The following is a 27,701-nucleotide window of genomic DNA, read 5'->3' as shown; positions in this document are numbered from 1 at the left end:
ACGCAGTTGTTTAAGATATATGTTTTTTAAATTATGTTTGTGATTGTGGCTGAATTTACTCCTGCCAGATGCCTTTTTATATAATGTTGTGCTGACGAACATTGTGCTACATTTTTGCCCTTTTAAGGCCATTCAAAAAGCTAACAAACGTTAGAAAACTACATGGCTACTTCCTTGAAAATGTTGCGGCACTTTCGATGCACGTTGACACAACCATTGGAACAAAGTGTTGTTGTTTCGTAAACTCCATGTACGGTTGGATGAGATGACGGATGGCCAGCGATCAAGTGTCAGGGTCAAACACACAACAAGTCTCGTGGCGCAATTGGTTAGCGCGTTAGACTGTTAATCGAAAGGTTGGTGGTTCGAGCCCACCCAGGGATGAGAGTTTTCAGTTTGTTGTGCTCCATGATGCGGATGTGACATCCTGGACCTGTAATGAGATTCACTGTTACTTTGTCCTGCTGAGGGTCAATGCCAACACAAGCCTCTCTAGTGCAATCAGTTAGTGTGTTTGACAAGCTATCTAAAGATTGGTGCTTCGACACCACCCATGGATGACATTTTTCAGATTGTAGCGATGTGAAACTTCCTGACTTGTAGTGAGCTTCCATGAGACTTTGTCCTGCTGAGGGTCAATATAATCACACGTCTCTGTGGCGCAATTGGTTAGCGCCTTTGGCCGTTAGTTTAAAGGTTGGTGATTTGAGCCCACCCAGAGATGCTATCTTTCCATTTATAGTGATGTGGAAAGACCTTCCTGGATTTACAGTAAGCTCGCTTTTGACCTGCTTTCTTTCCTATTGTCACATGTGATTGGTGTGTTGTTGAACATGAAAGATGACAAGTTCCTATACCTGCTGCTATACTATACCTAAATGGCTGTCAATGGTCTCTGATATTATGTTACTCAATAGCTTGATCATTCTGTGGTCTCCATGGAACATATCATTTATTCATATTGATCCGGCAAGTATGACAATGTAAATGATGTCAATCTGGCATGAAAACCCTTAGCATTTAAATGTATTTCGCTTGAAGGACAATGTTGGTCCAGTATGTGTGTGTTTGTGTGAATATGTGTGCCTATACGCCATGAAAGTGACTCGCCATTACATCATTCTTCCAGGGTCAGTCCCCTAATTATTTTGAATGGGCTTGGCGATCATATATTACATTCGTGAAAACGCAGTTGTTTAAGATATATATTTATCAAATTATATTTGTGATTGTGGCTGAATTTACTCCTGCCAGATGCCTTTTTATATAATGTTGCGCTGACGAACATTGTGCTACATTTTTGCCCTTTTAAGGCCATTCAAAAAGCTAACAAACGTTAGAAAACTACAGGGCTACTTCCTTGAAAATGTTGCGGCACTTTCGATGCACGTTGACACAACCATTGGAACAAAGTGTTGTTGTTTCGTAAACTAGATGTACAGTTGGATGAGATCACGGATGGCCAGCGATCAAGTGTCAGGGTCAGACACACAACAGGTCTCTGTGGCGCAATTGGTTAGCGCAATAGACTGTTAATCTAAAGGTTGGTGGTTCGAGCCCACCCAGGGACGTGAGTTTTCAGTTTGTTGTGCTCCATGATGCGGATGTGACATCCTGGACCTGTAATGAGATTCCCTGTTACTTTGTCCTGCTGAGGGTCAATGCCAACACAAGCCTCTCTAGTGCAATCAGTTAGTGTGTTTGACAAGCTATCTAAAGATTGGTACTTCGACACCACCCATGGATGACATTTTTCAGATTGTAGCGATGTGAAACTTCCTGACTTGTAGTGAGCTTCCATGAGACTTTGGCCTGCTGAGGGTCAATATAATCACAAGTCTCTGTGGCGCAATTGGTTAGCGCCTTAGGCCGTTAGTTTAAAGGTTGGTGATTTCAGCCCACCCAGAGATGCTATCTTTCCATTTATAGTGATGTGGAAAGACCTTCCTGGATTTACCGTAAACTCGCTTTTGACCTGCTTTGTTTCCTATTGTCACATGTGATTGGTGTGTTGTTGAACATGAAAGATGACAAGTTCCTATACCTGCTGCTATACTATACCTAAATGGCTGTCAATGGTCTCTGATCTTCTGTTACTCAATAGCTTGATCATTCTGTGGTCTCCATGGAACATATCATTTATTCATATTAATCCGGCTAGTATGACAATGTAAATGATGTCAATCTGGCATGAAAACCCTTAGCATTTAAATGTATCTCGCTTGAAGGACAATGTTGGTCCAGTATGTGTGTGTTTGTGTGAATATGTGTGCCTATACGCCATGAAAGTGACTCGCCATTACATCATTCTTCCAGGGTCAGTCCCCTAATTATTTTGAATGGGCTTGGCGATCATATATTACATTCGTGAAAACGCAGTTGTTTAAGATATATATTTATTAAATTATATTTGTGATTGTGGCTGAATTTACTCCTGCCAGATGCCTTTTTATATAATGTTGTGCTGACGAACATTGTGCTACATTTTTGCCCTTTTAAGGCCATTCAAAAAGCTAACAAACGTTAGAAAACTACAGGGCTACTTCCTTGAAAATGTTGCGGCACTTTCGATGCACGTTGACACAACCATTGGAACAAAGTGTTGTTGTTTCGTAAACTCCATGTACAGTTGGATGAGATCACGGATGGCCAGCGATCAAGTGTCAGGGTGAGACACACAACAAGTCTCTGTGGCGCAATTGGTTAGCGTGTTAGACTGTTATTCTAAAGGTTGATGGTTCGAGCCCACCCAGGGACGAGAGTTTTCAGTTTGTTGTGCTCCATGATGCGGATGTGACATCCTGGACCCTGGTACTTTGTCCTGCTGAGGGCCAATGCCAACACAAGCCTCTCTAGTGCAATCAGTTAGTGTGTTTGACAATCTATCTAAAGATTGGTGCTTCGACACCACCCATGGATGACATTTTCAGATTGTAGCGATGTGAAACTTCCTGACTTGTAGTGACCTTCCATGAGACTTTGGCCTGCTGAGGGTGAATATAATCACAAGTCTCTGTGGCACAATTGGTTAGCGCCTTAGGCCGTTAGTTTAAAGGTTGGTGATTTCAGCCCACCCAGAGATGCTATCTTTCCATTTATAGTGATGTGGAAAGACCTTCCTGGATTTACCTTAAACTCGCTTTTGACCTGCTTTGTTTCCTATTGTCACATGTGATTGGTGTGTTGTTGAACATGAAAGATGACAAGTTCCTATACCTGCTGCTATACTATACCTAAATGGCTTTCAATGGTCTCTGATATTATGTTACTCAATAGCTTGATCATTCTGTGGTCTCCATGGAACATATCATTTATTCATATTAATCCGGCAAGTATGACAATGTAAATGATGTCAATCTGGCATGAAAACCCTTAGCATTTAAATGTATTTCGCTTGAAGGACAATGTTGGTCCAGTATGTGTGTGTTTGTGTGAATATGTGTGCCTATACGCCATGAAAGTGACTCGCCATTACATCATTCTTCCAGGGTCAGTCCCCTAATTATTTTGAATGGGCTTGGCGATCATATATTACATTCGTGAAAACGCAGTTGTTTAAGATATATATTTATCAAATTATATTCGTGATTGTGGCTGAATTTACTCCTGCCAGATGCCTTTTTATATAATGTTGCGCTGACGAACATTGTGCTCCATTTTTGCCCTTTTAAGGCCATTCAAAATGCTAACAAACGTTAGAAAACTACATGGCTACTTCCTTGAAAATGTTGCGGCACTTTCGATGCACGTTGACACAACCATTGGAACAAAGTGTTGTTGTTTCGTAAACTCCATGTACAGTTGGATGAGATCACGGATGGCCAGCGATCAAGTGTCAGGGTGAGACACACAACAAGTCTCTGTGGCGCAAGTGGTTAGCGCGTTAGACTGTTATTCTAAAGGTTGGTGGTTCGAGCCCACCCAGGGACGAGAGTTTTCAGTTTGTTGTGCTCCATGATGCGGATGTGACATCCTGGACCCTGGTACTTTGTCCTGCTGAGGGCCAATGCCAACACAAGCCTCTCTAGTGCAATCAGTTAGTGTGTTTGACAATCTATCTAAAGATTGGTGCTTCGACACCACCCATGGATGACATTTTTCAGATTGTAGCGATGTGAAACTTCCTGACTTGTAGTGAGCTTCCATGAGACTTTGGCCTGCTGAGGGTGAATATAATCACAAGTCTCTGTGGCGCAATTGGTTAGCGCCTTAGGCCGTTAGTTTAAAGGTTGGTGATTTGAGCCCACCCAGAGATGCTATCTTTCCATTTATACTGATGTGGAAAGACCTTCCTGGATTTACAGTAAGCTCGCTTTTGACCTGCTTTGTTTCCTATTGTCACATGTGATTGGTGTGTTTTTGAACATGAACATACCTGCTGCTATACTATACCTAAATGGCTGTCAATGGTCTCTGATCTTCTGTTACTCAATAGCTTGATCATTCTGTGGTCTCCATGGAACATATAATTTATTCATATTAATCCGGCTAGTATGACAATGTAAATGATGTCAATCTAGCATGAAAACCCTTAGCATTTAAATGTATCTCGCTTGAAGGACAATGTTGGTCTAGTTTGTGTGAATATGTGTGCCTATACGCCATGAAAGTGACTCACCATTACATCATTCTTCCGGGGTCAGTCCCCTAATTATTTTGAATGGGCTTGGCGATCATATATTACATTTGTGAAAACGCAGTTGTTTAAGATATATATTTATCAAATTATATTTGTGATTGTGGCTGAATTTACTCCTGCCAGATGCCTTTTTATATAATGTTGCGCTGACGAACATTGTGCTACATTTTTGCCCTTTTAAGGCCATTCAAAAAGCTAACAAACGTTAGAAAACTACAGGGCTACTTCCTTGAAAATGTTGCGGCACTTTCGATGCACGTTGACACAACCATTGGAACAAAGTGTTGTTGTTTCGTAAACTCCATGTACTGTTGGATGAGAACACGGATGGCCAGCGATCAAGTGTCAGGGTCAGATACACAGCAAGTCTCTGTGGCGCAATTGGTTAGCGCGTTAGACTGTTAATCTAAAGGTTGGTGGTTCGAGCCCACCCAGGGACGAGAGTTTTCAGTTTGTTGTGCTCCATGATGCGGATGTGACATCCTGGACCTGTAATGAGATTCCCTGTTACTTTGTCCTGCTGAGGGTCAATGCCAACACAAGCCTCTCTAGTGCAATCAGTTAGTGTGTTTGACAATCTATCTAAAGATTGGTGCTTCGACACCACCCATGGATGACATTTTTCAGATTGTAGCGATGTGAAACTTCCTGACTTGTAGTGAGCTTCCATGAGACTTTGCCCTGCTGAGGGTCAATATAATCACAAGTCTCTGTGGCGCAATTGGTTAGCGCCTTAGGCCGTTAGTTTAAAGGTTGGTGATTTCAGCCCACCCAGAGATGCTATCTTCCCATTTATAGTGATGTGGAAAGACCTTCCTGGATTTACAGTAAGCTCGCTTTTGACCTGCTTTGTTTCCTATTGTCAAATGTGATTGGTGTGTTGAACATGAAAGATGACAAGTTCCTATACCTGCTGCTATACTATACCTAAATGGCTGTCAATGGTCTCTGATATTATGTTACTCAATAGCTTGATCATTCTGTTGTCTCCATGGAACATATCATTTATTCATATTAATCCGGCAGGTATGACAATGTAAATGATGTCAATCTGGCATGAAAACCCTTAGCATTTAAATGTATTTCGCTTGAAGGACAATGTTGGTCCAGTATGTGTGTGTTTGTGTGAATATGTGTGCCTATACGCCATGAAAGTGACACGCCATTACATCATTCTTCCAGGGTCAGTCCCCTAATTATTTTGAATGGGCTTGGCGATCATATATTACATTCGTGAAAACGCAGTTGTTTAAGATATATATTTATCAAATTATATTTGTGATTGTGGCTGAATTTACTCCTGCCAGATGCCTTTTTATATAATGTTGCGCTGACGAACATTGTGCTACATTTTTGCCCTTTTAAGGCCATTCAAAAAGCTAACAAACGTTAGAAAACTACAGGGCTACTTCCTTGAAAATTTTGCGGCACTTTCGATGCACGTTGACACAACCATTGGAACAAAGTGTTGTTGTTTCGTAAACTCCATGTACTGTTGGATGAGAACACGGATGGCCAGCGATCAAGTGTCAGGGTCAGATATACAGCAAGTCTCTGTGGCGCAATTGGTTAGCGCGTTAGACTGTTAATCTAAAGGTTGGTGGTTCGAGCCCACCCAGGGACGAGAGTTTTCAGTTTGTTGTGCTCCATGATGCGGATGTGACATCCTGGACCTGTAATGAGATTCCCTGTTACTTTGTCCTGCTGAGGGTCAATGCCAACACAAGCCTCTCTAGTGCAATCAGTTAGTGTGTTTGACAATCTATCTAAAGATTGGTGCTTCGACACCACCCATGGATGACATTTTTCAGATTGTAGCGATGTGAAACTTCCTGACTTGTAGTGAGCTTCCATGAGACTTTGGCCTGCTGAGGGTCAATATAATCACAAGTCTCTGTGGCGCAATTGGTTAGCGCCTTAGGCCGTTAGTTTAAAGGTTGGTGATTTCAGCCCACCCAGAGATGCTATCTTTCCATTTATAGTGATGTGGAAAGACCTTCCTGGATTTACAGTAAGCTCGCTTTTGACCTGCTTTGTTTCCTATTGTCACATGTGATTGGTGTGTTGTTGAACATGAAAGATGACAAGTTCCTATACCTGCTGCTATACTATACCTAAATGGCTGTCAATGGTCTCTGATATTATGTTACTCAATAGCTTGATCATTCTGTGGTCTCCATGGAACATATCATTTATTCATATTAATCCGGCAAGTATGACAATGTAAATGATGTCAATCTGGCATGAAAACCCTTAGCATTTAAATGTATTTCGCTTGAAGGACAATGTTGGTCCAGTATGTGTGTGTTTGTGTGAATATGTGTGCCTATACGCCATGAAAGTGACTCGCCATTACATCATTCTTCCAGGGTCAGTCCCCTAATTATTTTGAATGGGCTTGGCGATCATATATTACATTTGTGAAAACGCAGTTGTTTAAGATATATATTTATCAAATTATATTTGTGATTGTGGCTGAATTTACTCCTGCCAGATGCCTTTTTATATAATGTTGCGCTGACGAACATTGTGCTACATTTTTGCCCTTTTAAGGCCATTCAAAAAGCTAACAAACGTTAGAAAACTACAGGGCTACTTCCTTGAAAATTTTGCGGCACTTTCGATGCACGTTGACACAACCATTGGAACAAAGTGTTGTTGTTTCGTAAACTCCATGTACTGTTGGATGAGAACACGGATGGCCAGCGATCAAGTGTCAGGGTCAGATACACAACAAGTCTCTGTGGCGCAATTGGTTAGCGCGTTAGACTGTTAATCTAAAGGTTGGTGGTTCGAGCCCACCCAGGGACGAGAGTTTTCAGTTTGTTGTGCTCCATGATGCGGATGTGACATCCTGTAATGAGATTCCCTGTTATTTTGTGCTGCTGAGGGTCAATGCCAACACAAGCATCTCTAGTGCAATCAGTTAGTGTGTTTCACAATCTATCTAAAGATTGGTGCTTCGACACCACCCATGGATGACATTTTTCAGATTGTAGCGATGTGAAACTTCCTGACTTGTAGTGAGCTTCCATGAGTCTTTGGCCTGCTGAGGGTCAATATAATCACAAGTCTCTGTGGCGCAATTGGTTAGCGCCTTAGGCCGTTAGTTTAAAGATTGGTGATTTCAGCCCACCCAGAGATGCTATCTTTCCATTTATAGTGATGTGGAAAGACCTTCCTGGATTTACAGTAAGCTCGCTTTTGACCTGCTTTGTTTCCTATTGTCACATGTGATTGGTGTGTTGTTGAACATGAAAGATGACAAGTTCCTATACCTGCTGCTATACTATACCTAAATGGCTGTCAATGGTCTCTGATATTATGTTACTCAATAGCTTGATCATTCTGTGGTCTCCATGGAACATATCATTTATTCATATTAATCCGGCAAGTATGACAATGTAAATTATGTCAATCTGGCATGAAAACCCTTAGCATTTAAATGTATTTCGCTTGAAGGACAATGTTGGTCCAGTATGTGTGTGTTTGTGTGAATATGTGTGCCTATACGCCATGAAAGTGACACGCCATTACATCATTCTTCCAGGGTCAGTCCCCTAATTATTTTGAATGGGCTTGGCGATCATATATTACATTCGTGAAAACGCAGTTGTTTAAGATATATATTTATCAATTTATATTTGTGATTGTGGCTGAATTTACTCCTGCCAGATGCCTTTTTATATAATGTTGCGCTGACGAACATTGTGCTACATTTTTGCCCTTTTAAGGCCATTCAAAAAGCTAACAAACGTTAGAAAACTACAGGGCTACTTCCTTGAAAATTTTGCGGCACTTTCGATGCACGTTGACACAACCATTGGAACAAAGTGTTGTTGTTTCGTAAACTCCATGTACTGTTGGATGAGAACACGGATGGCCAGCGATCAAGTGTCAGGGTCAGATACACAGCAAGTCTCTGTGGCGCAATTGGTTAGCGCGTTAGACTGTTAATCTAAAGGTTGGTGGTTCGAGCCCACCCAGGGACGAGAGTTTTCAGTTTGTTGTGCTCCATGATGCGGATGTGACATCCTGGACCTGTAATGAGATTCCCTGTTACTTTGTCCTGCTGAGGGTCAATGCCAACACAAGCCTCTCTAGTGCAATTAGTTAGTGTGTTTGACAATCTATCTAAAGATTGGTGCTTCGACACCACCCATGGATGACATTTTTCAGATTGTAGCGATGTGAAACTTCCTGACTTGTAGTGAGCTTCCATGAGACTTTGACCTGCTGAGGGTCAATATAATCACAAGTCTCTGTGGCGCAATTGGTTAGCGCCTTAGGCCGTTAGTTTAAAGGTTGGTGATTTCAGCCCACCCAGAGATGCTATCTTTCCATTTATAGTGATGTGGAAAGACCTTCCTGGATTTACAGTAAGCTCGCTTTTGACCTGCTTTGTTTCCTATTGTCACATGTGATTGGTGTGTTGTTGAACATGAAAGATGACAAGTTCCTATACCTGCTGCTATACTATACCTAAATGGCTGTCAATGGTCTCTGATATTATGTTACTCAATAGCTTGATCATTCTGTGGTCTCCATGGAACATATCATTTATTCATATTAATCCGGCAAGTATGACAATGTAAATGATGTCAATCTGGCATGAAAACCCTTAGCATTTAAATGTATTTCGCTTGAAGGACAATGTTGGTCCAGTATGTGTGTGTTTGTGTGAATATGTGTACCTATACGACATGAAAGTGACTCGCCATTACATCATTCTTCCAGGGTCAGTCCCCTAATTATTTTGAATGGGCTTGGCGATCATATATTACATTTGTGAAAACGCAGTTGTTTAAGATATATATTTATCAAATTATATTTGTGATTGTGGCTGAATTTACTCCTGCCAGATGCCTTTTTATATAATGTTGCGCTGACGAACATTGTGCTACATTTTTGCCCTTTTAAGGCCATTCAAAAAGCTAACAAACGTTAGAAAACTACAGGGCTACTTCCTTGAAAATGTTGCGGCACTTTCGATGCACGTTGACACAACCATTGGAACAAAGTGTTGTTGTTTCGTAAACTCCATGTACTGTTGGATGAGAACACGGATGGCCAGCGATCAAGTGTCAGGGTCAGATACACAACAAGTCTCTGTGGTGCAATTGGTTAGCGCGTTAGACTGTTAATCTAAAGGTTGGTGGTTCGAGCCCACCCAGGGACGAGAGTTTTCAGTTTGTTGTGCTCCATGATGCGGATGTGACATCCTGTAATGAGATTCCCTGTTATTTTGTGCTGCTGTGGGTCAATGCCAACACAAGCATCTCTAGTGCAATCAGTTAGTGTGTTTCACAATCTATCTAAAGATTGGTGCTTCGACACCACCCATGGATGACATTTTTCAGATTGTAGCGATGTGAAACTTCCTGACTTGTAGTGAGCTTCCATGAGACTTTGGCCTGCTGAGGGTCAATATAATCACAAGTCACTGTGGCGCAATTGGTTAGCGCCTTAGGCCGTTAGTTTAAAGATTGGTGATTTCAGCCCACCCAGAGATGCTATCTTTCCATTTATAGTGATGTGGAAAGACCTTCCTGGATTTACAGTAAGCTCGCTTTTGACCTGCTTTGTTTCCTATTGTCACATGTGATTGGTGTGTTGTTGAACATGAAAGATGACAAGTTCCTATACCTGCTGCTATACTATACCTAAATGGCTGTCAATGGTCTCTGATATTCTGTTACTCAATAGCTTGATCATTCTGTGGTCTCCATGGAACATATCATTTATTCATATTAATCCGGCAAGTATGACAATGTAAATGATGTCAATCTGGCATGAAAACCCTTAGCATTTAAATGTATTTCGCTTGAAGGACAATGTTGGTCCAGTATGTGTGTGTTTGTGTGAATATGTGTGCCTATACGCCATGAAAGTGACTCGCCATTACATCATTCTTCCAGGGTCAGTCCCCTAATTATTTTGAATGGGCTTGGCGATCATATATTACATTCGTGAAAACGCAGTTGTTTAAGATATATATTTATCAAATTATATTTGTGATTGTGGCTGAATTTACTCCTGCCAGATGCCTTTTTATATAATGTTGCGCTGACGAACATTGTGCTACATTTTTGCCCTTTTAAGGCCATTGAAAAAGCTAACAAACGTTAGAAAACTACAGGGCTACTTCCTTGAAAATGTTGCGGCACTTTCGATGCACGTTGACACAACCATTGGAACAAAGTGTTTTTGTTTCGTAAACTCCATGTACAGTTGGATGAGATCACGGATGGCCAGCGATCAAGTGTCAGGGTCAGACACACAACAAGTCTCTGTGGCGCAATTACTTAGCGCTTTAGACTGTTAATCTAAAGGTTGGTGGTTCGAGCCCACCCAGGGACGAGAGTTTTCAGTTTGTTGTGCTCCATGATGCGGATGTGACATCCTGGACCTGTAATGAGATTCCCTGTTACTTTGTCCTGCTGAGGGTCAATGCCAACACAAGCCTCTCTAGTGCAATCAGTTAGTGTGTTTGACAATCTATCTAAAGATTGGTGCTCCGACACCACCCATGGATGACATTTTTCAGATTGAAGCGATGTGAAACTTCCTGACTTGTAGTGAGCTTCCATGAGACTTTGGCCTGCTGAGGGTCAATATAATCACAATTCTCTGTGGCGGAATTGGTTAGCGCCTTAGGCCGTTAGGTTAAAGGTTGGTGATTTCAGCCCACCCAGAGATGCTATCTTTCCATTTATAGTGATGTGGAAAGACCTTCCTGGATTTACAGTAAGCTTGCTTTTGACCTGCTTTGTTTCCTATTGTCACATGTGATTGGTGTGTTGTTGAACATGAAAGATGACAAGTTCCTATACCTGCTGCTATACTATACCTAAATGGCTGTCAATGGTCTCTGATATTATGTTACTCAATAGCTTGATCATTCTGTGGTCTCCATGGAACATATCATTTATTCATATTAATCCGGCAAGTATGACAATGTAAATGATGTCAATCTGGCATGAAAACCCTTAGCATTTAAATGTATTTCGCTTGAAGGACAATGTTGGTCCAGTATGTGTGTGTTTGTGTGAATATGTGTGCCTATACGCCATGAAAGTGACACGCCATTACATCATTCTTCCAGGGTCAGTCCCCTAATTATTTTGAATGGGCTTGGCGATCATATATTACATTCGTGAAAACGCAGTTGTTTAAGATATATATTTATCAAATTATATTTGTGATTGTGGCTGAATTTACTCCTGCCAGATGCCTTTTTATATAATGTTGCGCTGACGAACATTGTGCTACATTTTTGCCCTTTTAAGGCCATTCAAAAAGCTAACAAACGTTAGAAAACTACAGGGCTACTTCCTTGAAAATTTTGCGGCACATTCGATGCACGTTGACACAACCATTGGAACAAAGTGTTGTTGTTTCGTAAACTCCATGTACTGTTGGATGAGAACACGGATGGCCAGCGATCAAGTGTCAGGGTCAGATACACAGCAAGTCTCTGTGGCGCAATTGGTTAGCGCGTTAGACTGTTAATCTAAAGGTTGGTGGTTCGAGCCCACCCAGGGACGAGAGTTTTCAGTTTGTTGTGCTCCATGATGCGGATGTGACATCCTGTAATGAGATTCCCTGTTATTTTGTGCTGCTGAGGGTCAATGCCAACACAAGCATCTCTAGTGCAATCAGTTAGTGTGTTTGACAATCTATCTAAAGATTGGTGCATCGACACCACCCACTGATGACATTTTCCAGATTGCAGCGATGTGAAACTTCCTGACTTGTAGTTAGCTTCCATGAGACTTTGGCCTGCTGAGGGTCAATATAACCACAAGTCTCTGTGGCGCAATTGGTTAGCGCCTTACGCCGTTAGTTTAAAGGTTGGTGATTTGAGCCCACCCAGAGATGCTTTCTTTCCATTTATAGTGATGTGGAAAGACCTTCCTGGATTTACAGTAAGCTCGCTTTTGACCTGCTTTGTTTCCTATTGTCACATGTGATTGGTGTGTTGTTGAACATGAAAGATGACAAGTTCCTATACCTGCTGTTATACTATACCTAAATGGCTGTCAATGGTCTCTGATATTATGTTACTCAATAGCTTGATCATTCTGTGGTCTCCATGGAACATATCATTTATTCATATTAATCCGGCAAGTATGACAATGTAAATGATGTCAATCTGGCATGAAAACCCTTAGCATTTAAATGTATTTCGCTTGAAGGACAATGTTGGTCCAGTATGTGTGTGTTTGTGTGAATATGTGTGCCTATGCGCCATGAAAGTGACTCGCCATTACATCATTCTTCCAGGGTCAGTCCCCTAATTATTTTGAATGGGCTTGGCGATCATATATTACATTCGTGAAAACGCAGTTGTTTAAGATATATATTTATCAAATTATATTTGTGATTGTGGCTGAATTTACTCCTGCCAGATGCCTTTTTATATAATGTTGCGCTGACGAACATTGTGCTACATTTTTGCCCTTTTAAGGCCATTCAAAAAGCTAACAAACGTTAGAAAACTACAGGGCTACTTCCTTGAAAATTTTGCGGCACTTTCGATGCACGTTGACACAACCATTGGAACAAAGTGTTGTTGTTTCGTAAACTCCATGTACTGTTGGATGAGAACACGGATGGCCAGCGATCAAGTGTCAGGGTCAGATACACAACAAGTCTCTGTGGCGCAATTGGTTAGCGCGTTAGACTGTTAATCTAAAGGTTGGTGGTTCGAGCCCACCCAGGGACGAGAGTTTTCAGTTTGTTGTGCTCCATGATGCGGATGTGACATCCTGTAATGAGATTCCCTGTTATTTTGTGCTGCTGAGGGTCAATGCCAACACAAGCATCTCTAGTGCAATCAGTTAGTGTGTTTGACAATCTATCTAAAGATTGGTCCTTCGACACCACCCATGGATGACATTTTTCAGATTGTAGCGATGTGAAACTTCCTGACTTGTAGTTAGCTTCCATGAGACTTTGGCCTGCTGAGGGTCAATATAACCACAAGTCTCTGTGGCGCAATTGGTTAGCGCCTTAGGCCGTTAGTTTAAAGGTTGGTGATTTGAGCCCACCCAGAGATGCTTTCTTTCCATTTATAGTGATGTGGAAAGACCTTCCTGGATTTACAGTAAACTGGCTTTTGACCTGCTTTGTTTCCTATTGTCACATGTGATTGGTGTGTTGTTGAACATGAAAGATGACAAGTTCCTATACCTGCTGCTATACTATACCTAAATGGCTGTCAATGCTCTCTGATATTCTGTTACTCAATAGGTTGATCATTCTGTGGTCTCCATGGAACATATCATTTATTCATATTAATCCGGCAAGTATGACAATGTAAATGATGTCAATCTGGCATGAAAACCCTTAGCATTTAAATGTATTTCGCTTGAAGGACAATGTTGGTCCAGTATGTGTGTGTTTGTGTGAATATGTGTGCCTATACGCCATGAAAGTGACACGCCATTACATCATTCTTCTGGGGTCAGTCCCCTAATTATTTTGAATGGGCTTGGCGATCATATATTACATTCGTGAAAACGCAGTTGTTTAAGATATATATTTATCAAATTATATTTGTGATTGTGGCTGAATTTACTCCTGCCAGATGCCTTTTTATATAATGTTGCGCTGACGAACATTGTGCTACATTTTTGCCCTTTTAAGGCCATTCAAAAAGCTAACAAACGTTAGAAAACTACAGGGCTACTTCCTTGAAAATGTTGCGGCACTTTCGATGCACGTTGACACAACCATTGGAACAAAGTGTTGTTGTTTCGTAAACTCCATGTACTGTTGGATGAGAACACGGATGACCAGCGATCAAGTGTCAGGGTCAGATACACAACAAGTCTCTGTGGCGCAATTGGTTAGGGCGTTAGACTGTTAATCTAAAGGTTGGTGGTTCGATCCCACCCAGGGACTTCAGTTTTCAGTTTGTTGTGCTCCATGATGCGGATGTGACATCCTGGACCTGTAATGAGATTCCCTGTTACTTTGTCCTGCTGAGGGTCAATGCCAACACAAGCCTCTCTAGTGCAATCAGTTAGTGTGTTTGACAATCTATCAAAAGATTGGTGCTTCGACACCACCCATGGATGACATTTTTCAGATTGTAGCGATGTGAAACTTCCTGACTTGTAGTGAGCTTCCATGAGACTTTGGCCTGCTGAGGGTCAATATAATCACAAGTCTCTGTGGCGCAATTGGTTAGCCCCTTAGGCCGTTAGTTTAAAGGTTGGTGATTTCAGCCCACCCAGAGATGCTATCTTTCCATTTATAGTGATGTGGAAAGACCTTCCTGGATTTACAGTAAGCTCGCTTTTGACCTGCTTTGTTTCCTATTGTCACATGTGATTGGTGTGTTGTTGAACATGAAAGATGACAAGTTCCTATACCTCCTGCTATACTATACCTAAATGGCTGTCAATGGTCTCTGATATTCTGTTACTCAATAGCTTGATCATTCTGTGGTCTCCATGGAACATATCATTTATTCATATTAATCCGGCAAGTATGACAATGTAAATGATGTCAATCTGGCATGAAAACCCTTAGCATTTAAATGTATTTCGCTTGAAGGACAATGTTGGTCCAGTATGTGTGTGTTTGTGTGAATATGTGTGCCTATACGCCATGAAAGTGACACGCCATTACATCATTCTTCCAGGGTCAGTCCCCTAATTATTTTGAATGGGCTTGGCGATCATATATTACATTCGTGAAAACGCAGTTGTTTAAGATATATATTTATCAAATTATACTCGTGATTGTGGCTGAAATTACTCCTGCCAGATGCCTTTTTATATAATGTTGCGCTGACGAACATTGTGCTACATTTTTGCCCTTTTAAGGCCATTCAAAAAGCTAACAAACGTTAGAAAACTACAGGGCTACTTCCTTGAAAATGTTGCGGCACTTTCGATGCACGTTGACACAACCATTGGAACAAAGTGTTGTTGTTTCGTAAACTCCATGTACAGTTGGATGAGATCACGGATGGCCAGCGATCAATTGTCAGGGTCAGACACACAACAAGTCGCTGTGGTGCAATTGGTTAGCGCGTTAGTCTGTTAATCTAAAGGTTGGTGGTTCGAGCCCACCCAGGGACGAGAGTTTTCAGTTTGTTGTGCTCCATGATGCGGATGTGACATCCTGGACCTGTAATGAGATTCCCTGTTATTTTGTGCTGCTGAGGGTCAATGCCAACACAAGCATCTCTAGTGCAATCAGTTAGTGTGTTTGACAATCTATCTAAAGATTGGTGCTTCGACACCACCCATGGATGACATTTTTCAGATTGTAGCGATGTGAAACTTCCTGACTTGTAGTGAGCTTCCATGAGACTTTGGCCTGCTGAGGGTCAATATAATCACAAGTCTCTGTGGCGCAATTGGTTAGCGCCTTAGGCCGTTAGTTTAAAGGTTGGTGATTTCAGCCCACCCAGAGATGTTATCTTTCCATTTATAGTGATGTGGAAAGACCTTCCTGGATTTACAGTAAGCTCGCTTTTGACCTGCTTTGTTTCCTATTGTCACATGTGATTGGTGTGTTGTTGAACATGAAAGATGACAAGTTCCTATACCTGCTGCTATACTATACCTAAATGGCTGTCAATGGTCTTTGATATTATGTTACTCAATAGCTTGATCATTCTGTGGTCTCCATGGAACATATCATTTATTCATATTAATCCGGCAAGTATGACAATGTAAATGATGTCAATCTGGCATGAAAACCCTTAGCATTTAAATGTATTTCGCTTGAAGGACAATGTTGGTCCAGTATGTGTGTGTTTGTGTGAATATGTGTGCCTATACGCCATGAAAGTGACACGCCATTACATCATTCTTCCAGGGTCAGTCCCCTAATTATTTTGAATGGGCTTGGCGATCATATATTACATTCGTGAAAACGCAGTTGTTTAAGATATATATTTATCAAATTATATTTGTGATTGTGGCTGAATTTACTCCTGCCAGATGCCTTTTTATATAATGTTGCGCTGACGAACATTGTGCTACATTTTTGCCCTTTTAAGGCCATTCAAAAAGCTAACAAACGTTAGAAAACTACAGGGCTACTTCCTTGAAAATTTTGCGGCACTTTCGATGCACGTTGACACAACCATTGGAACAAAGTGTTGTTGTTTCATAAACTCCATGTACTGTTGGATGAGAACACGGATGGCCAGCGATCAAGTGTCAGGGTCAGATACACAGCAAGTCTCTGTGGCGCAATTGGTTAGCGCGTTAGACTGTTAATCTAAAGGTTTGTGGTTCGAGCCCACCCAGGGACGAGAGTTTTCAGTTTGTTGTGCTCCATGATGCGGATGTGACATCCTGGACCTGTAATGAGATTCCCTGTTACTTTGTCCTGCTGAGGGTCAATGCCAACACAAGCCTCTCTAGTGCAATCAGTTAGTGTGTTTGACAATCTATCTAAAGATTGGTGCTTCGACACCACCCATGGATGACATTTTTCAGATTGTAGCGATGTGAAACTTCCTGACTTGTAGTGAGCTTCCATGAGACTTTGGCCTGCTGAGGGTCAATATATTCACAAGTCTCTGTGGCGCAATTGGTTAGCGCCTTAGGCCGTTAGTTTAAAGGTTGGTGATTTCAGCCCACCCAGAGATGCTATCTTTCCATTTATAGTGATGTGGAAAGACCTTCCTGCATTTACAGTAAGCTCGCTTTTGACCTGCTTTGTTTCCTATTGTCACATGTGATTGGTGTGTTGTTGAACATGAAAGATGACAAGTTCCTATACCTGCTGCTATACTATACCTAAATGGCTGTCAATGGTCTCTGATATTATGTTACTCAATAGCTTGATCATTCTGTGGTCTCCATGGAACATATCATTTATTCATATTAATCCGGCAAGTATGACAATGTAAATGATGTCAATCTGGCATGAAAACCCTTAGCATTTAAATGTATTTCGCTTGAAGGACAATGTTGGTCCAGTATGTGTGTGTTTGTGTGAATATGTGTGCCTATACGCCATGAAAGTGACTCGCCATTACATCATTCTTCCAGGGTCAGTCCCCTAATTATTTTGAATGGGCTTGGCGATCATATATTACATTTGTGAAAACGCAGTTGTTTAAGATATATATTTATCAAATTATATTTGTGATTGTGGCTGAATTTACTCCTGCCAGATGCCTTTTTATATAATGTTGCGCTGACGAACATTGTGCTACATTTTTGCCCTTTTAAGGCCATTCAAAAAGCTAACAAACGTTAGAAAACTACAGGGCTACTTCCTTGAAAATTTTGCGGCACTTTCGATGCACGTTGACACAACCATTGGAACAAAGTGTTGTTGTTTCGTAAACTCCATGTACTGTTTGATGAGAACACGGATGGCCAGCGATCAAGTGTCAGGGTCAGATACACAGCAAGTCTCTGTGGCGCAATTGGTTAGCGCGTTAGACTGTTAATCTAAAGGTTGGTGGTTCGAGCCCACCCAGGGACGATAGTTTTCAGTTTGTTGTGCTCCATGATGCGGATGTGACATCCTGGACCTGTAATGAGATTCCCTGTTACTTTGTCCTGCTGAGGGTCAATGGCAACACAAGCCTCTCTAGTGCAATCAGTTAGTGTGTTTGACAATCTATCTAAAGATTGGTGCTTCGACACCACCCATGGATGACATTTTTCAGATTGTAGCGATGTGAAACTTCCTGACTTGTAGTGAGCTTCCATGAGACTTTGGCCTGCTGAGGGTCAATATAACCACAAGTCTCTGTGGCGCAATTGGTTAGCGCCTTACGCCGTTAGTTTAAAGGTTGGTGATTTGAGCCCACCCAGAGATGCTTTCTTTCCATTTATAGTGATGTGGAAAGACCTTCCTGGATTTACAGTAATCCGGCAAGTATGACAATGTAAATTATGTCAATCTGGCATGAAAACCCTTAGCATTTAAATGTATTTCGCTTGAAGGACAATGTTGGTCCAGTATGTGTGTGTTTGTGTGAATATGTGTGCCTATGCGCCATGAAAGTGACTCGCCATTACATCATTCTTCCAGGGTCAGTCCCCTAATTATTTTGAATTTGCTTGGCGATCATATATTACATTCGTGAAAACGCAGTTGTTTAAGATATATATTTATCAAATTATATTTGTGATTGTGGCTGAATTTACTCCTGCCAGATGCCTTTTTATATAATGTTGCGCTGACGAACATTGTGCTACATTTTTGCCCTTTTAAGGCCATTCAAAAAGCTAACAAACGTTAGAAAACTACAGGGCTACTTCCTTGAAAATTTTGCCGCACTTTCGATGCACGTTGACACAACCATTGGAACAAAGTGTTGTTGTTTCGTAAACTCCATGTACTGTTGGATGAGAACACGGATGGCCAGCGATCAAGTGTCAGGGTCAGATACACAGCAAGTCTCTGTGGCGCAATTGGTTAGCGCGTTAGACTGTTAATCTAAAGGTTGGTGGTTCGAACCCACCCAGGGACGAGAGTTTTCAGTTTGTTGTGCTCCATGATGCGGATGTGACATCCTGGACCTGTAATGAGATTCCCTGTTACTTTGTCCTGCTGAGGGTCAATGCCAACACAAGCCTCTCTAGTGCAATCAGTTAGTGTGTTTGACAATCTATCTAAAGATTGGTGCTTCGACACCACCCATGGATGACATTTTTCAGATTGTAGCGATGTGAAACTTCCTGACTTGTAGTGAGCTTCCATGAGACTTTGGCCTGCTGAGGGTCAATATAATCACAAGTCTCTGTGGCGCAATTGGTTAGCGCCTTAGGCCGTTAGTTTAAAGGTTGGTGATTTCAGCCCACCCAGAGATGCTATCTTTCCATTTATAGTGATGTGGAAAGACCTTCCTGGATTTACAGTAAGCTCGCTTTTGACCTGCTTTGTTTCCTATTGTCACATGTGATTGGTGTGTTGTTGAACATGAAAGATGACAAGTTCCTATACCTGCTGCTATACTATACCTAAATGGCTGTCAATGGTCTCTGATATTATGTTACTCAATAGCTTGATCATTCTGTGGTCTCCATGGAACATATCATTTATTCATATTAATCCGGCAAGTATGACAATGTAAATGATGTCAATCTGGCATGAAAACCCTTAGCATTTAAATGTATTTCGCTTGAAGGACAATGTTGGTCCAGTATGTGTGTGTTTGTGTGAATATGTGTACCTATACGACATGAAAGTGACTCGCCATTACATCATTCTTCCAGGGTCAGTCCCCTAATTATTTTGAATGGGCTTGGCGATCATATATTACATTTGTGAAAACGCAGTTGTTTAAGATATATATTTATCAAATTATATTTGTGATTGTGGCTGAATTTACTCCTGCCAGATGCCTTTTTATATAATGTTGCGCTGACGAACATTGTGCTACATTTTTGCCCTTTTAAGGCCATTCAAAAAGCTAACAAACGTTAGAAAACTACAGGGCTACTTCCTTGAAAATTTTGCGGCACTTTCGATGCACGTTGACACAACCATTGGAACAAAGTGTTGTTGTTTCGTAAACTCCATGTACTGTTGGATGAGAACACGGATGGCCAGCGATCAAGTGTCAGGGTCAGATACACAACAAGTCTCTGTGGCGCAATTGGTTAGTGCGTTAGACTGTTAATCTAAAGGTTGGTGGTTCGAGCCCACCCAGGGACGAGAGTTTTCAGTTTGTTGTGCTCCATGATGCGGATGTGACATCCTGTAATGAGATTCCCTGTTATTTTGTGCTGCTGAGGGTCAATGCCAACACAAGCATCTCTAGTGCAATCAGTTAGTGTGTTTCACAATCTATCTAAAGATTGGTGCTTCGACACCACCCATGGATGACATTTTTCAGATTGTAGCGATGTGAAACTTCCTGACTTGTAGTGAGCTTCCATGAGACTTTGGCCTGCTGAGGGTCAATATAACCACAAGTCTCTGTGGCGCAATTGGTTAGCGCCTTACGCCGTTAGTTTAAAGGTTGGTGATTTGAGCCCACCCAGAGATGCTTTCTTTCCATTTATAGTGATGTGGAAAGACCTTCCTGGATTTACAGTAAGCTCGCTTTTGACCTGCTTTGTTTCCTATTGTCACATGTGATTGGTGTGTTGTTGAACATGAAAGATGACAAGTTCCTATACCTGCTGCTATACTATACCTAAATGGCTGTCAATGGTCTCTGATATTATGTTACTCAATAGCTTGATCATTCTGTGGTCTCCATGGAACATATCATTTATTCATATTAATCCGGCAAGTATGACAATGTAAATTATGTCAATCTGGCATGAAAACCCTTAGCATTTAAATGTATTTCGCTTGAAGGACAATGTTGGTCCAGTATGTGTGTGTTTGTGTGAATATGTGTGCCTATGCGCCATGAAAGTGACTCGCCATTACATCATTCTTCCAGGGTCAGTCCCCTAATTATTTTGAATGGGCTTGGCGATCATATATTACATTCGTGAAAACGCAGTTGTTTAAGATATATATTTATCAAATTATATTTGTGATTGTGGCTGAATTTACTCCTGCCAGATGCCTTTTTATATAATGTTGCGCTGACGAACATTGTGCTACATTTTTGCCCTTTTAAGGCCATTCAAAAAGCTAACAAACGTTAGAAAACTACAGGGCTACTTCCTTGAAAATTTTGCGGCACTTTCGATGCACGTTGACACAACCATTGGAACAAAGTGTTGTTGTTTCGTAAACTCCATGTACTGTTGGATGAGAACACGGATGGCCAGCGATCAAGTGTCAGGGTAAGATACACAGCAAGTCTCTGTGGCGCAATTGGTTAGCGCGTTAGACTGTTAATCTAAAGGTTGGTGGTTCGAACCCACCCAGGGACGAGAGTTTTCAGTTTGTTGTGCTCCATGATGCGGATGTGACATCCTGGACCTGTAATGAGATTCCCTGTTACTTTGTCCTGCTGAGGGTCAATGCCAACACAAGCCTCTCTAGTGCAATCAGTTAGTGTGTTTGACAATCTATCTAAAGATTGGTGCTTCGACACCACCCATGGATGACATTTTTCAGATTGTAGCGATGTGAAACTTCCTGACTTGTAGTGAGCTTCCATGAGACTTTGGCCTGCTGAGGGTCAATATAATCACAAGTCTCTGTGGCGCAATTGGTTAGCGCCTTAGGCCGTTAGTTTAAAGGTTGGTGATTTCAGCCCACCCAGAGATGCTATCTTTCCATTTATAGTGATGTGGAAAGACCTTCCTGGATTTACAGTAAGCTCGCTTTTGACCTGCTTTGTTTCCTATTGTCACATGTGATTGGTGTGTTGTTGAACATGAAAGATGACAAGTTCCTATACCTGCTGCTATACTATACCTAAATGGCTGTCAATGGTCTCTGATATTATGTTACTCAATAGCTTGATCATTCTGTGGTCTCCATGGAACATATCATTTATTCATATTAATCCGGCAAGTATGACAATGTAAATGATGTCAATCTGGCATGAAAACCCTTAGCATTTAAATGTATTTCGCTTGAAGGACAATGTTGGTCCAGTATGTGTGTGTTTGTGTGAATATGTGTACCTATACGACATGAAAGTGACTCGCCATTACATCATTCTTCCAGGGTCAGTCCCCTAATTATTTTGAATGGGCTTGGCGATCATATATTACATTTGTGAAAACGCAGTTGTTTAAGATATATATTTATCAAATTATATTTGTGATTGTGGCTGAATTTACTCCTGCCAGATGCCTTTTTATATAATGTTGCGCTGACAAACATTGTGCTACATTTTTGCCCTTTTAAGGCCATTCAAAAAGCTAACAAACGTTAGAAAACTACAGGGCTACTTCCTTGAAAATGTTGCGGCACTTTCGATGCACGTTGACACAACCATTGGAACAAAGTGTTGTTGTTTCGTAAACTCCATGTACTGTTGGATGAGAACACGGATGGCCAGCGATCAAGTGTCAGGGTCAGATACACAACAAGTCTCTGTGGCGCAATTGGTTAGCGCGGTAGACTGTTAATCTAAAGGTTGGTGGTTCGAGCCCACCCAGGGACGAGAGTTTTCAGTTTGTTGTGCTCCATGATGCGGATGTGACATCCTGTAATGAGATTCCCTGTTATTTTGTGCTGCTGAGGGTCAATGCCAACACAAGCATCTCTAGTGCAATCAGTTAGTGTGTTTCACAATCTATCTAAAGATTGGTGCTTCGACACCACCCATGGATGACATTTTTCAGATTGTAGCGATGTGAAACTTCCTGACTTGTAGTGAGCTTCCATGAGACTTTGGCCTGCTGAGGGTCAATATAATCACAAGTCTCTGTGGCGCAATTGGTTAGCGCCTTAGGCCGTTAGTTTAAAGGTTGGTGATTTCAGCCCACCCAGAGATGCTATCTTTCCATTTATAGTGATGTGGAAAGACCTTCCTGGATTTACAGTAAGCTCGCTTTTGACCTGCTTTGTTTCCTATTGTCACATGTGATTGGTGTGTTGTTGAACATGAAAGATGACAAGTTCCTATACCTGCTGCTATACTATACCTAAATGGCTGTCAATGGTCTCTGATATTATGTTACTCAATAGCTTGATCATTCTGTGGTCTCCATGGAACATATCATTTATTCATATTAATCCGGCAAGTATGACAATGTAAATTATGTCAATCTGGCATGAAAACCCTTAGCATTTAAATGTATTTCGCTTGAAGGACAATGTTGGTCCAGTATGTGTGTGTTTGTGTGAATATGTGTGCCTATGCGCCATGAAAGTGACTCGCCATTACATCATTCTTCCAGGGTCAGTCCCCTAATTATTTTGAATGGGCTTGGCGATCATATATTACATTCGTGAAAACGCAGTTGTTTAAGATATATATTTATCAAATTATATTTGTGATTGTGGCTGAATTTACTCCTGCCAGATGCCTTTTTATATAATGTTGCGCTGACGAACATTGTGCTACATTTTTGCCCTTTTAAGGCCATTCAAAAAGCTAACAAACGTTAGAAAACTACAGGGCTACTTCCTTGAAAATTTTGCGGCACTTTCGATGCACGTTGACACAACCATTTGAACAAAGTGTTGTTGTTTCGTAAACTCCATGTACTGTTGGATGAGAACACGGATGGCCAGCGATCAAGTGTCAGGGTCAGATACACAGCAAGTCTCTGTGGCGCAATTGGTTAGCGCGTTAGACTGTTAATCTAAAGGTTGGTGGTTCGAACCCACCCAGGGACGAGAGTTTTCAGTTTGTTGTGCTCCATGATGCGGATGTGACATCCTGGACCTGTAATGAGATTCCCTGTTACTTTGTCCTGCTGAGGGTCAATGCCAACACAAGCCTCTCTAGTGCAATCAGTTAGTGTGTTTGACAATCTATCTAAAGATTGGTGCTTCGACACCACCCATGGATGACATTTTTCAGATTGTAGCGATGTGAAACTTCCTGACTTGTAGTGAGCTTCCATGAGACTTTGGCCTGCTGAGGGTCAATATAATCACAAGTCTCTGTGGCGCAATTGGTTAGCGCCTTAGGCCGTTAGTTTAAAGGTTGGTGATTTCAGCCCACCCAGAGATGCTATCTTTCCATTTATAGTGATGTGGAAAGACCTTCCTGGATTTACAGTAAGCTCGCTTTTGACCTGCTTTGTTTCCTATTGTCACATGTGATTGGTGTGTTGTTGAACATGAAAGATGACAAGTTCCTATACCTGCTGCTATACTATACCTAAATGGCTGTCAATGGTCTCTGATATTATGTTACTCAATAGCTTGATCATTCTGTGGTCTCCATGGAACATATCATTTATTCATATTAATCCGGCAAGTATGACAATGTAAATGATGTCAATCTGGCATGAAAACCCTTAGCATTTAAATGTATTTCGCTTGAAGGACAATGTTGGTCCAGTATGTGTGTGTTTGTGTGAATATGTGTACCTATACGACATGAAAGTGACTCGCCATTACATCATTCTTCCAGGGTCAGTCCCCTAATTATTTTGAATGGGCTTGGCGATCATATATTACATTTGTGAAAACGCAGTTGTTTAAGATATATATTTATCAAATTATATTTGTGATTGTGGCTGAATTTACTCCTGCCAGATGCCTTTTTATATAATGTTGCGCTGACAAACATTGTGCTACATTTTTGCCCTTTTAAGGCCATTCAAAAAGCTAACAAACGTTAGAAAACTACAGGGCTACTTCCTTGAAAATGTTGCGGCACTTTCGATGCACGTTGACACAACCATTGGAACAAAGTGTTGTTGTTTCGTAAACTCCATGTACTGTTGGATGAGAACACGGATGGCCAGCGATCAAGTGTCAGGGTCAGATACACAACAAGTCTCTGTGGCGCAATTGGTTAGCGCGGTAGACTGTTAATCTAAAGGTTGGTGGTTCGAGCCCACCCAGGGATGAGAGTTTTCAGTTTGTTGTGCTCCATGATGCGGATGTGACATCCTGTAATGAGATTCCCTGTTATTTTGTGCTGCTGAGGGTCAATGCCAACACAAGCATCTCTAGTGCAATCAGTTAGTGTGTTTCACAATCTATCTAAAGATTGGTGCTTCGACACCACCCATGGATGACATTTTTCAGATTGTAGCGATGTGAAACTTCCTGACTTGTAGTGAGCTTCCATGAGACTTTGGCCTGCTGAGGGTCAATATAATCACAAGTCTCTGTGGCGCAATTGGTTAGCGCCTTAGGCCGTTAGTTTAAAGGTTGGTGATTTCAGCCCACCCAGAGATGCTATCTTTCCATTTATAGTGATGTGGAAAGACCTTCCTGGATTTACAGTAAGCTCGCTTTTGACCTGCTTTGTTTCCTATTGTCACATGTGATTGGTGTGTTGTTGAACATGAAAGATGACAAGTTCCTATACCTGCTGCTATACTATACCTAAATGGCTGTCAATGGTCTCTGATATTATGTTACTCAATAGCTTGATCATTCTGTGGTCTCCATGGAACATATCATTTATTCATATTAATCCGGCAAGTATGACAATGTAAATGATGTCAATCTGGCATGAAAACCCTTAGCATTTAAATGTATTTCGCTTGAAGGACAATGTTGGTCCAGTATGTGTGTGTTTGTGTGAATATGTGTACCTATACGACATGAAAGTGACTCGCCATTACATCATTCTTCCAGGGTCAGTCCCCTAATTATTTTGAATGGGCTTGGCGATCATATATTACATTCGTGAAAACGCAGTTGTTTAAGATATATATTTATCAAATTATATTTGTGATTGTGGCTGAATTTACTCCTGCCAGATGCCTTTTTATATAATGTTGCGCTGACGAACATTGTGCTACATTTTTGCCCTTTTAAGGCCATTCAAAAAGCTAACAAACGTTAGAAAACTACAGGGCTACTTCCTTGAAAATTTTGCGGCACTTTCGATGCACGTTGACACAACCATTGGAACAAAGTGTTGTTGTTTCGTAAACTCCATGTACTGTTGGATGAGAACACGGATGGCCAGCGATCAAGTGTCAGGGTCAGATACACAACAAGTCTCTGTGGCGCAATTGGTTAGCGCGTTAGACTGTTAATCTAAAGGTTGGTGGTTCGAGCCCACCCAGGGACGAGAGTTTTCAGTTTGTTGTGCTCCATGATGCGGATGTGACATCCTGTAATGAGATTCCCTGTTATTTTGTGCTGCTGAGGGTCAATGCCAACACAAGCCTCTCTAGTGCAATCAGTTAGTGTGTTTGACAATCTATCTAAAGATTGGTGCTTCGACACCACCCATGGATGACTTTTTTCAGATTGTAGCGATGTGAAACTTCCTGACTTGTAGAGAGCTTCCATGAGACTTTGGCCTGCTGAGGGTGAATATAATCACAAGTCTCTGTGGCGCAATTGGTTAGCGCCTTAGGCCGTTAGTTTAAAGGTTGGTGATTTGAGCCCACCCAGAGATGCTATTTTTTCATTTATACTGATGTGGAAAGACCTTCCTGGATTTACAGTAAGCTCGCTTTTGACCTGCTTTGTTTCCTATTGTCACATGTGATTGGTGTGTTGTTGAACATGAAAGATGACAAGTTCCTATACCTGCTGCTATACTATACCTAAATGGCTGTCAATGGTCTCTGATCTTCTGTTACTCAATAGCTTGATCATTCTGTGGTCTCCATGGAACATATCATTCATTCATATTAATCCGGCATGTATGACAATGTAAATGATGTCAATCTGGCATGAAAACCCTTAGCATTTAAATGTATTTCGCTTGAAGGACAATGTTGGTCCAGTATGTGTGTATTTGTGTGAATATGTGTGCCTATACGACATGAAAGTGACTCGCCATTACATCATTCTTCCAGGGTCAGTCCCCTAATTATTTTGAATGGGCTTGGCGATCATATATTACATTCGTGAAAACGCAGTTGTTTAAGATATATATTTATCAAATTATATTTGTGATTGTGGCCAAATTTACTCCTGCCAGATGCCTTTTTATATAATGTTGTGCTGACGAACATTGTGCTACATTTTTGCCCTTTTAAGGCCATTCAAAAAGCTAACAAACGTTAGAAAACTACAGGGCTACTTCCTTGAAAATGTTGCGGCACTTTCGATGCACATTGACACAACCATTGGAACAAAGTGTTGTTGTTTCGTAAACTCCATGTACAGTTGGATGAGATCACGGATGGCCAGCGATCAAGTGTCAGGGTCAGACACACAACAAGTCTCTGTGGCGCAATTGGTTAGCGCGTTAGACTGTTAATCTAAAGGTTGGTGGTTCGAGCCCACCCAGGGACGAGAGTTTTCAGTTTGTTGTGCTCCATGATGCGGATGTGACATCCTGTAATGAGATTCCCTGTTATTTTGTGCTGCTGAGGGTCAATGCCAACACAAGCCTCTCTAGTGCAATCAGTTAGTGTGTTTGACAATCTATCTAAAGATTGGTCCTTCGACACCACCCATGGATGACATTTTTCAGATTGTAGCGATGTGAAACTTCCTGACTTGTAGTTAGCTTCCATGAGACTTTGGCCTGCTGAGGGTCAATATAACCACAAGTCTCTGTTGCGCAATTGGTTAGCGGCTTAGGCCGTTAGTTTAAAGGTTG

The 27,701-nt window shown here is 41.4% G+C and overlaps 15 non-coding genes across 15 annotated transcripts; all 15 read left to right on the top strand.

The window, feature by feature from the left end:
• Positions 1-3,856: 3,856 nt before the first annotated feature.
• On the top strand, positions 3,857-3,930 carry trnan-guu (transfer RNA asparagine (anticodon GUU)). Its single transcript has one exon. It is a non-coding gene; the product is annotated as a tRNA-Asn (tRNA).
• A 1,075-nt stretch (positions 3,931-5,005) lies between these two features.
• On the top strand, positions 5,006-5,079 carry trnan-guu (transfer RNA asparagine (anticodon GUU)). The gene has a single exon. It is a non-coding gene; the product is annotated as a tRNA-Asn (tRNA).
• Positions 5,080-6,189: 1,110 nt separating this feature from the next.
• On the top strand, positions 6,190-6,263 carry trnan-guu (transfer RNA asparagine (anticodon GUU)). Its single transcript has one exon. It is a non-coding gene; the product is annotated as a tRNA-Asn (tRNA).
• A 1,113-nt stretch (positions 6,264-7,376) lies between these two features.
• Positions 7,377-7,450, top strand: trnan-guu (transfer RNA asparagine (anticodon GUU)). The gene has a single exon. It is a non-coding gene; the product is annotated as a tRNA-Asn (tRNA).
• A 1,107-nt stretch (positions 7,451-8,557) lies between these two features.
• On the top strand, positions 8,558-8,631 carry trnan-guu (transfer RNA asparagine (anticodon GUU)). The gene has a single exon. It is a non-coding gene; the product is annotated as a tRNA-Asn (tRNA).
• A 1,113-nt stretch (positions 8,632-9,744) lies between these two features.
• On the top strand, positions 9,745-9,818 carry trnan-guu (transfer RNA asparagine (anticodon GUU)). The gene has a single exon. It is a non-coding gene; the product is annotated as a tRNA-Asn (tRNA).
• A 2,294-nt stretch (positions 9,819-12,112) lies between these two features.
• On the top strand, positions 12,113-12,186 carry trnan-guu (transfer RNA asparagine (anticodon GUU)). Its single transcript has one exon. It is a non-coding gene; the product is annotated as a tRNA-Asn (tRNA).
• Positions 12,187-13,293: 1,107 nt separating this feature from the next.
• trnan-guu (transfer RNA asparagine (anticodon GUU)) lies at positions 13,294-13,367 on the top strand. Its single transcript has one exon. It is a non-coding gene; the product is annotated as a tRNA-Asn (tRNA).
• Positions 13,368-18,035: 4,668 nt separating this feature from the next.
• Positions 18,036-18,109, top strand: trnan-guu (transfer RNA asparagine (anticodon GUU)). Its single transcript has one exon. It is a non-coding gene; the product is annotated as a tRNA-Asn (tRNA).
• Positions 18,110-19,032: 923 nt separating this feature from the next.
• trnan-guu (transfer RNA asparagine (anticodon GUU)) lies at positions 19,033-19,106 on the top strand. Its single transcript has one exon. It is a non-coding gene; the product is annotated as a tRNA-Asn (tRNA).
• Positions 19,107-20,219: 1,113 nt separating this feature from the next.
• On the top strand, positions 20,220-20,293 carry trnan-guu (transfer RNA asparagine (anticodon GUU)). Its single transcript has one exon. It is a non-coding gene; the product is annotated as a tRNA-Asn (tRNA).
• A 1,107-nt stretch (positions 20,294-21,400) lies between these two features.
• Positions 21,401-21,474, top strand: trnan-guu (transfer RNA asparagine (anticodon GUU)). Its single transcript has one exon. It is a non-coding gene; the product is annotated as a tRNA-Asn (tRNA).
• A 2,294-nt stretch (positions 21,475-23,768) lies between these two features.
• Positions 23,769-23,842, top strand: trnan-guu (transfer RNA asparagine (anticodon GUU)). The gene has a single exon. It is a non-coding gene; the product is annotated as a tRNA-Asn (tRNA).
• Positions 23,843-26,136: 2,294 nt separating this feature from the next.
• trnan-guu (transfer RNA asparagine (anticodon GUU)) lies at positions 26,137-26,210 on the top strand. The gene has a single exon. It is a non-coding gene; the product is annotated as a tRNA-Asn (tRNA).
• A 1,107-nt stretch (positions 26,211-27,317) lies between these two features.
• On the top strand, positions 27,318-27,391 carry trnan-guu (transfer RNA asparagine (anticodon GUU)). The gene has a single exon. It is a non-coding gene; the product is annotated as a tRNA-Asn (tRNA).
• The last annotated feature ends 310 nt before the right edge of the window (positions 27,392-27,701 follow it).

This window comes from Salmo salar, chromosome 07 (genome assembly GCF_965601325.2).
Source record: "Salmo salar chromosome 07, fSalSal1, whole genome shotgun sequence".
Taxonomy (NCBI): Eukaryota; Metazoa; Chordata; class Actinopteri; order Salmoniformes; family Salmonidae; genus Salmo; species Salmo salar.
Note: the sequence above shows the minus strand (reverse complement) of the source record. Positions and strands in the feature narration are given on the sequence as shown.